Genomic DNA, 7,558 nt, shown 5'->3' on the forward strand with positions numbered 1-7,558 from the left:
TGCATTGTAAATTTTGGTCAATGACATGAAACAAAGTATATTATGTGAACTGCTGTATGAAAAGTGAATTTACTCTGTAAATCTTCACCCATATCAAAATAAAATTTAAAAAAAAAAAAAAAACTTAGATAGGCACCAGCTTATTATGTAATTATCAGCCAAAAACTTTACAAGACTGCTTTGAAGAGTAACTCTATAAAATTAACTTTTTCTTAGGGGGGAATAAGGGCTTTCTGGACAAATTTTAATTTTTAACTAACCTTTCAAATGTATATTGTTTTTATGAAGTAAAAAAGATAGTCAAAGTATTAAAGCCAAAGCTAACCTTTGCACAAATTTAGGCTACTACAGTCCTGTCATTATCCACAAGGAGAAGAGAATTGTTTTTAATTAATAACTCAGATGCTGCTACAAAAGGAAGCCTATGCTTAGATTTTAGTGACATTTTATAACTCAACCCTCCAAAACTTCCTATCCTTTCTTTAATTCATTCACTCACTCATTCATTGAATATTTGTTCAGCATCTAACACCACAATACAGATATACCAAAACAATTTTCTTTTGCCTAAATGTCCACACTATCTTATTTCCAGGTATTCTGTAACATCAAATTATCAGCACCAAGCAGAATATTTTGTTTTAAACTAAAAGAAAAGGAACTTTCAGGAAACTAAGGATAAGCCTCTATTTAAATTTTTATTCTTGTTGTTAAATGCCATTAAGGTGTCTCCGACTTATAGTGACCGTATACACAGCAGAAGGAAACACCACTGGGTTCTGAGCCAGCTCCATGATTCTTGCTACACCTGAGCCCATCGCCACCACCACCGTGTCACTCCACCTCGTTGAGGGCTTTCCCCCCTTCAGCGACCCTCAAGCATGACATCCTTCCCAAGGAATGGCCCTTTCTGACAACATGACCAAAGTAGGTGAGACGAAGTCTGGCTATTCTCACCTCCAAGGAGCATTCTGGCAGCACTTCCTCCAGGACAGACCTGTTAGTTCTTTTAGCAGTCCACGGTACTTTCAGCATTCTTCACCAACAACATAGCTCAAAAGCATCAACTCTTCTTCGGTCCTCTTTATTCATTGTCCAGCTCTCACATGCATATGTTGTTGTTGTTGTTGTTAAGTGCCATTGAGTCAGCTCCAACTCATAGCGACCCTTCCTTGGGTTTCTGAGGCTGTATCACTATGGAAGTAGATTGAGCAACACCATGGCTTGTGTCAGGCACACCTTAGTCCTCAAGAAGACATCTTTGCTCTTCAGCACTTGAAAGAGGTCCTTTGCAGCTGATTTGCCCAGTGCTATATGTCGTCTGATGTCCTGACTGCTGCTTCCATTGGTGTAGATTGTAGAACCAAGCAATGTGAAGTCTTTGACAATTTCAATCTTTTCTCTATTCATCAAAATGCTGATTATAGGTCCAGTTGTAAGGATTTTTGTTTTCTTTATATTGAGATGTAATCCATACTGTATACTGTATTCTTCAATCTTCATCAGTAAGTACTTCAAGTTATCCTCACTTTCAGCAAGCAAAGCTGTGTCATCAGTATATCACAGGCTGTTAATGATTCTTCCTCCAATCCTCATGCCATGTTCTTCTTCATATAGTCCACCTTCATGGATTATTTGCTCATCCACCTTCATGGATTATTTGCTCAGCATATAGATTGAATAAGTATGGTGAAAGGATACAACTCTGATGCACTCCCTTCTTGATTTTAAACCAGGCAGTGTCCCCTTGTTCTGTTTGAGCCACAGCCTCCTACTCCATGTACAGATTCCTCATGAGTACAATTAAGTGTTCTGGAATTCCCATTCTTCTCAATGTTATCCACAATTTTTTATGATCCACACAATCAAATGCCTTTGCATAGTCAACAAAACACAAGTAAACATATTTCTGGTATTCTTTGCTTTGAGCCAAGATCCATCTGACATTAGCAATGATATCCCTCATTCCATGTCTTCTTCAGAATCCAGCTTGCACCTCTGGAAGTTCTCTGTCAATATACTGCTGCAACCGTTTTTGAATTATCTTCAGTGAGATTTTACTTGAATGCAATATTAATGATATTGTTCGATAATTTCTGCATTTAAATTTAAATTTTAGGGAGTTAATTAATAGAAAATTTCAGAACTATCAAGAACTATTGTATTGTGGTTGACCTACAAGAAAGGAACAAAGATGCTTTAAGATCAAATAATAAATAAATGCTATATTAGATAGATATTCAAAAGATGTTCAGAAATATGATGGATGCATGGATGGATAGATAGGTAGATATAGATAGATAGATAGATGATAGATAGATAGATAGATAAAACATTATATTTACACCACTTCCTCAGAGTTCAAAAATCATCAAATTGTTTTATGTTTATTATTTCTTCTAGTTAGGTATGTTATGGCTCTCTGTGTGTGTGTGTGTGTGTACACCTTTTTTAAAAAGCAAATGACTGTATCTTTTCCTATAGGACCTTTCTCCATCTCCAAAGACAGAGAAAATTTATCCATCTGTCTAAGTTAAAATGACAAGACATGTTTTCTTTGATTTATTAGTAAACAACTAAATAGTAACATTAAGCTTTTAGGAAAAGATTAACAACATTGCACTGTAGTACCTGTCATGTGAATTTAAGTAAAAGCTGTTAAAAATGTTCATTCTTTGTAATGGAGCATTCAGTAGTCGTTGCCTAATGGATGGGAAGGTGACATAAAATACCTTTAGAACTAGGGCAGCAAAGCTAAGGCAAATAACTTTTTAGTCTAAGAAAGTGACTTGTTTTAAAAACTGGTTAAATGCTAAATGCAGGATATTTATTTGGCTTTATTTAATTTCACATAGAGTTTTTCTTTGTTAAGAAAACAAAATGTCTATTGTGTATGAAACTGAAATTATTTGATGAAACTAAAGTTAACTTGTCTAATTTTGTAACTTTCTTAATTTTTTTCTCTTAAGACAACTTCCTCTATGTAAACAAATGTTCATCCTAGATACTAAAACAAGACTTAATATGAGAAGATGTTTTATTTCTCTGTTACTACACTAATATTTATCAATCCTATCCTAAAAATGGAAAGTTAAACCACTGAAGAATAGAAGCGGAAAGGAATAGTAAAACTGAAGTTATTGCTTTTCACCAAAAGCCACATTACATCCTCTAGGAACTAAAGTTTCAAGTCACATCTTTTGAGATATTTTTTAAAGCCCATGATGATATGTTCAAGCAAATGAACCCCTTCATTCTGGATATGAATTAATACAAAAGTTTACCTATCCCAGGGATTAAATTTCTGAAGCCTTTCTTAAAACCCAGGGTCATGTCATTATGAAAACATAGGTCAACGGGTCATTTCCGTTCTAAATTTCTTCCCACCTCTGATTACAAAGTCAAATAGCATGTGAAATCTGAATCTATACATGTTTCCATTACACCTATTGATATTACATATACGTTGATGAATCAAAGAAAATTATGCATATTTGTCTGGTTAATTTGTTTATTTTTATGAGCTCTTGCTACTTTATTCCCTGTATTTTTCAAATTTGAGTTTATTCCTAAGATATGAACGAAAATTCTTTTATTTATTTGGAAAGACATAAAAATACTCTATATCACACCATGCCAGCATTACTCTAGGTTAAACACTATAATAATATATATATATATTGTTGGTCTTTGAAGTAAAAAGAGATGTCCAGGAGCTCAATCAAGGGAAACTTGAATGTTTTCCATTGTATGCCTCTGCTTGGAACTTTAGCAAGAAAAAGTGTTTTTTGTTTTGTTTTGTTTTGTTTTGTGTTTTTTAATTAAGTTTGGTAAAATTATCTGATTCTGTTACAAAATTGAATATAATCCTGAGAGACTAAGTCACTCAGCCAATGGCTAGCTGTGAATATACTTACAAGCAATTAATTAGCCTGCTCTTGCAGCAGAAATAGATGCAAGTAAGTAAGATAGGATGAAGAGAAATTTAATGGTTAGGAGTTCTGGTGGAGTAGTGCTTAAGTCATTTGACTGCTAACCAGAAGGCTGGTGGCTCAAACCAACCAGCCACTGGAAGGAAGGAAGACTGGCAACCAACCTCCATAGAGATACCACCTCGGAAACTCAAGGAGGGATCGCTGTGAGTCGCAATCAACTTGACAGCAGTGATAGTAAAAATAAAATGCAGTTGTCTTCAAATGATGCATGACCCTTAGGAGCTAAGCAAGACAAACTACACGGTGCAGAAAAAAAAACTATTATAACTTTTTATTTATGTTTAACTATTCATATAAAATAAAATTTTATTAATGTTTAAATTTAGATTGACACCAGTGGCCTTGTATGAAAGAGTGGGGAGCATGTGCCATGTGGTACTCAAGATGTCCTGACAGAAATACAGTAATGAACACCTAAATAATTTGTCTGTGCCTTTTTCAAGGTTCATGCTTAAGGCCTCCACAAAACATGAGTTCCAAAAAGGGAGTTGGTCGTATTATACTGCTGAACTATCAGTTACTGGAACGCTACCAGGTGCCTGGTTGGACTCAGGAAGTATCTATGGAAGGGAGGAAGGAAGGGGGGAAAGAGAGGAGGGAAGTCTGCCTAGTGTTACAGGTTACTTGTATTACTCTGTCTTGACATAAGTATGTAGAAAGCAAGACCAGTGTCTTGTCCTCATCATAGTCCCTGCTGATCTACACAGCACCTTACATATGAAAAATAGTCTCTAAATTCTTATTTGAGTCAAATGTTGTAAACTTCTAATGCTTTATCAAAACAAAAGAAAAAACAAATTAACTTCAAAGAGCAGATTCCATTTAATAGTTTATTTTCCAAGACAATGTCTATAAAGCACTGCTGGGAAGTGGCCGCACAGTTACTCCGACACAGTGATTTCATTAACGAGTGCACAGAGCCTCTGTTGTGTTCTCTGTCAGAAAGGATACAAAGTCCAGCAATTATATCGTCCTACAGTGTTTGCTCTCAGTGAAGTGCATCCTTCTGTCCATTATATCATCTGTCTTTGAATTTAAACTTGTTTAAACTTTAAGGCAAGTTGTGTGTTACTTCTATGTAAGGAAACAACCACTTTTTGAAAAAAAAAAAAAAAAAGAGAGAGATATTTAACAACCAATAGTTCTAACCTTACCAGAACCATTGTGTCTTTCAATTATGAACATATACCTAAAGAGATTAAATATGAAAACATATTTTTGTCACTTTAAATCCATTTAAAGTGACTATTTAACTTTTATTATGTTACTCTTGTTAAAGTGACAAATTCATTCTCAAGGCTATCCACCTACTGTTAGTCTAAGGTATAATCATTGTTATTAGGAATTAGCAGCCAAGCAAATGACCGTTAATTAACAGTGGCTTAAAAACCCAACTGAAAAAGAAATCGTTTAATAATAACATCTTACTAAATGCCATGTGTTATGCCAATTTTCCTTTGTTTATTCAAATTTTATAATAAGTCTTCTATCTTGGTATGATTTTATTATTTTTTTATCATACCTTAAAATGAATATAGTCAGAAATGTAATTTGACCACAACTGATTTTAAATATTGTACTATTCACTTAGGGCCCTGGGTGATGCACAGTGTGCACTCATCTGCTAACCTACAGGTTGGCAGTTCAAGCCCACAGAGTGCCACTGCAGAAGAGAGGCCTGTCAATCTGCTTCTGTAAACATTCCAGCCAAGAAAACCCTATGGAGCAGTTCTGCTCTAACACATGGGGTTACCACGAGTCAGAACTGACCTGACGGCAATATTTTTAAACAATTACTATTGACTGCTAACCAGAAGGCTGGTGGTTCAAACCCATCAGCCATTCCTTGGAAGGAAGATGAGGCAATCTACTTCTGTAGTGATACTGCCTCAAAAACCCAAGAGGGGTCGCTGAGTCAGGTCCAACTTGATGGCACATAACAACAACAACAATTGTTTATTTACTAGTGTATTTTCGTACTACAGGCTATATATAGGATATCACCACTATGTTGTTGTTGTTATTATGTGCCATTGAGTGGTCTCCGATTCATAGCAACCCCTCCTTGGGTTTCCAAGGCAGTATTACTAGGAAGTAGATTGCCCAGCCTTCCTTCCAAGGAGTGGCTGGTGGGTTTGAACCACCAGCCTTCTGGTTAGCAGTCAAGTGCCTTAGGCACTATGCTACCAGAGCTCCCTATCACCACTGTAGAGAAAGAAATTTTTCATCATCTTTGAGTTCTGACTGCCTCTGTGGTAGATGTTGTCTGCCCTGTTCATGCACAGAACCTGGTGAAGCAACAAAGAAGAACAGTTCTTGAGCAGACAAGGATAATACTGGCCAGGGATAGAACACTATAGAGTTAAGTTAGATCTCTGCCCAGACAGGCATTTCACATTATTCTGGCAAAAGAAGATATGGAAACTTATATGTCTTAAATTTCCTTAAAATTTCCATGTTTGTGAATACAATTTTATTTTTGTTGAGCAGACAGGTACTAAGTTTTTACGTTCTTAAAAACTCATTTCAGGGAGTTCCAGTAAGATGGCAGAACAGGCAGACAAACGACCCAGACCCTCTTCAACACAGAAAAGGGGAACCAATTAACATAGATACAGAAGATAAACCTGGTGCCCTGAGCTTTGAAAAGAGGATATGGAAGTAGACTGAACTCTGGCTAATAGAAGATCCTGTGAGAAAACACCGAAAAGGAGCCATATGGAGCTGCAGTCTGTCAGTGACTCTGATGGTGCAGATAGTTTAGATATTGTCAAGTGGTAATAGGACCTAAAAATTAACCAAAAAATCAGCAGTGCTAGCCCAGGGCTTCATGGAGGACTGCACTGGTGGATGGTGAATAAAAGGAGAGGCAGCGAAGGAGATGGGCTGAACTGTGGACTTTTGTCTCCAGAGGGTGCAGCCATTTTGAACGTTTACAAGCAGTTCAACAATTTTGAATATTCAAAGCAATAGCATTCTCTCAGATTCCAGGGACCTAAGAAAAGTCTCCACTTGCCAGGGACCACAAGGACATTCTGGACAGAACACTAGAAAGATAGTTGTTTTTGTCTAACTGAGTGGGAGACAGCAACCTTGCCCACACCCACACTTCCTGCACTTACTGAGAGTCACCACGTCCTTCTTCACCAACTGGCCAATGACAAACAATCACCAAGAAGAGACTGACTCACCATTAACTGCTCTTCACAGTTAACAGAGATCTAAATACAATAATGTTCAAATGTCTCTGAGACAACAAACAATCACAGTCCACACAAAGAAGTAAGATAAAGTGGTAGAAACAAGGGAGCAGGATATAGACCCAGAAAACACCCTTAAGAAAGAAGCAACCTTGGAACTCCCTGATAAGGAATTCAAAAGAATTATACTTAGGTATCTTTAATGGATTGAAAGACACATCAAGGAAAACACTGACAACATTTAGGAAAGCTCAGACAAAACCCTAGAACAATTTCAGAAGAAAATACAAGAACAAAATGACAAAAGAAATGAAAAATTAGAAATGATACAAAATTGACAGATATCCAGAAGATTAATACTAA

Source organism: Orycteropus afer, unplaced genomic scaffold, assembly GCF_000298275.1.
Source record: "Orycteropus afer afer isolate SDZICR_OR568_19922 unplaced genomic scaffold, OryAfe1.0 scaffold00002, whole genome shotgun sequence".
Taxonomy (NCBI): Eukaryota; Metazoa; Chordata; class Mammalia; order Tubulidentata; family Orycteropodidae; genus Orycteropus; species Orycteropus afer.